Raw genomic sequence first — 2677 nt, 5'->3', positions numbered from 1 at the left:
TAGTATGCTTTATGCTCTTGTAGCATCTCTTCTTCATTCTCAATAGTCTTACTATCACCTCTTGCCCTTTCATTCCTCGACACACCTTGTCCCCTCACAGTGTTGCGTATTTCTCTAATCTTAAGTAGTAAGGTCTTATTATCCTATGGCTCATTTCTTGATTACCCAATGTTTTGACAAATTGGGATATGATTCTTTGGTGGTAGCTCATTGATTTTTAGTACCACATCTGTGTTGCATGGATTACCACCAGTAATAGTTCTGGTAAATCATCTTCTTTCTATCTTTCCCCTCTTAAAGATGGAAGTAATCATAAAAATAGTAAGTAGACAAGTTAAAAAATTATATAAAGGGAAGATAAGTGTAACAAATATATATGCCACCTTCTACACATGAATGCAACATTGTTGGATTAGGAGGCAGAGTGAAAAATTAAAATTCAAAACCCTAATCACGGTCGCAGATCGATCAAACTTATTTAAGTCAAAGTGGATAGAAGAGTTACCTTTAGTTTTCAAACTTCTCACATGTTTTCCTCAAGTATTTGGATCTTAAAAGCTGACAATACAATAGATCTACTCCCTTTACAAGTATCCATATGAATATCTTTCCAATACAAATAGCGTGCTAACACTCTCCATATCTAATGTCTATCCGTCCACCAATCAGACGCTCCTTTTGTTTTCTAGGGTATTTTCGTGACTATTCGAGTTTTGCTATGAAGAGACTCACACTCAAGAAACTTATATCTATATTATATAGATTAGGATTTTTGTAGCCAACGAAAATAAATTTAATTTATCTCATAAATTAAAACTATGATATCATATCTAATTTAATTTATCATATAAAATTAAATTTAAAACTAGCACAATAATATAATACAATGCAATATAATATAATATAATATAATATAATGTAATGTAACATATATATCATATATATGTATTATATTATATATACATGAATATATTTTATATATATATAAATATATATACATAAATATTTATCAAATAAATATTTAGATGCATTTATATATATGTATATATAATTTGTTCACCTTAAATGAAGCATTATATTAATTGAATCTAGACACATTTTAGATTCAATAAACTTAGACATTATAGCTTGAGTTTGGCTGTTCTTGTATCCCTTGTAGGCCTAAATGAAGTTGGTAGTAGACCAATAATACTACTAGCCTACAAGTCAAAAGTGGGCTCTAGGAAAACATTATGACTACCTAATTCATATAGGGATCAATAATCCGATATAACCTATCATATACTTGTATCACATCCCTTTTGTCATGAGATATTTCAGTCAAGTGTGAGACATGGAATTATCATTCCCCTTTACCAAACCATTACTTTCTCGATCTCTAAGTGGATTGACTATAGTAGTGGATAAATCCTTTTCATTATGGCATATCCATACATTTTCTCAGTCTTACTCATCGAGGGTTCGAGTAATATCTCTCAATAAATGTAAGGGATAAATTTCACTTTGGCCACTCATATTCCTCTTCATAAATATCATTAAACTCAATCATAGCCTTTATGATCACCCATTAAAGGTCACTTTTGACTAGGTCAAATTTCAATTGTCATCATGTATGAATCCATAATGATCTTAAGTCAAAGGGCTTAGCTAGTGATTTGGTTACATATGAGATAAGCTTGTAACTTGTACCATGCAGCTTCCTCATAATGGGTCGATCTAGCACCTCGAACTCTTTCAAGTACCTATGACTTTGATTTATATCTCTATAATAAATCAAAATCATACTAATTTTGTTTCATTTATGATCCCTCATAGATGACCGAATAGAGATATTTAAGACAATCACTATAATTTGTCCAAGGATATAGTCATCATAGTGAACATGAAATTAACGTGATAACAAACCAAAAATTTATTAAATAATAATATTCATAGTATAATGATTAGCCTTGGGGTATAATTTCTAACAAACACACCATACAATCAAACACATTAGTCACAGTATACCAATCTTGAAATGTGTGAAACTAATACCAAATTGTATTGTCCCTCTTGACATTACCAGGACACAGTATACAAACACGTAACACTATTATGATAACTAGAATTAATTAATTACTTATATATGGTTATCATAACAAGGGTTTAAAATCAAGTTTAAAAGATTTGGAATCCCAAGAAACCTTTTCAAAATAGTGTTTGAGCTCAAAATATGGATGAAAAACAAATGAAAAGGAGTAATGGAAGCATGAAAAAAAATAATAGCCCATTCAAGCATCAAAGAGGGCATTCTGGACAATCCCTAAAATACATCATTCATGGCACAAAGGGGCCAATTCCCTTATTGTGTAGTACACTATAGTGCACCACTACTGCCATGATAGCAAACAACACTCTGGGACTAATTTCTAGAGTGAGTTATTTTACTATTCAACATCCAATTTAAGTGACTCAAGTGTCTATACATAGCTCGTTAAGCTACCTAGCTATTGACACTGATTTCACAACCATACACCTTAACATTTAACAGTTGGACATCTTGACACAAAATTGACCATTTTCCTTTCAAAATAATCCTAAGGGTATCCAAACCTACTAACCAAATACCAATAAACTTAGGACTACTTGAACCAACTCAATTAGACTATAATACACCTAATTGACCAATCACATAATA

This window comes from Prosopis cineraria, unplaced genomic scaffold (genome assembly GCF_029017545.1).
Source record: "Prosopis cineraria cultivar Desert tree isolate PC_DT_omini unplaced genomic scaffold, ASM2901754v1 PC4, whole genome shotgun sequence".
Classification (NCBI taxonomy): domain Eukaryota; kingdom Viridiplantae; phylum Streptophyta; class Magnoliopsida; order Fabales; family Fabaceae; genus Prosopis; species Prosopis cineraria.
Note: the sequence above shows the minus strand (reverse complement) of the source record.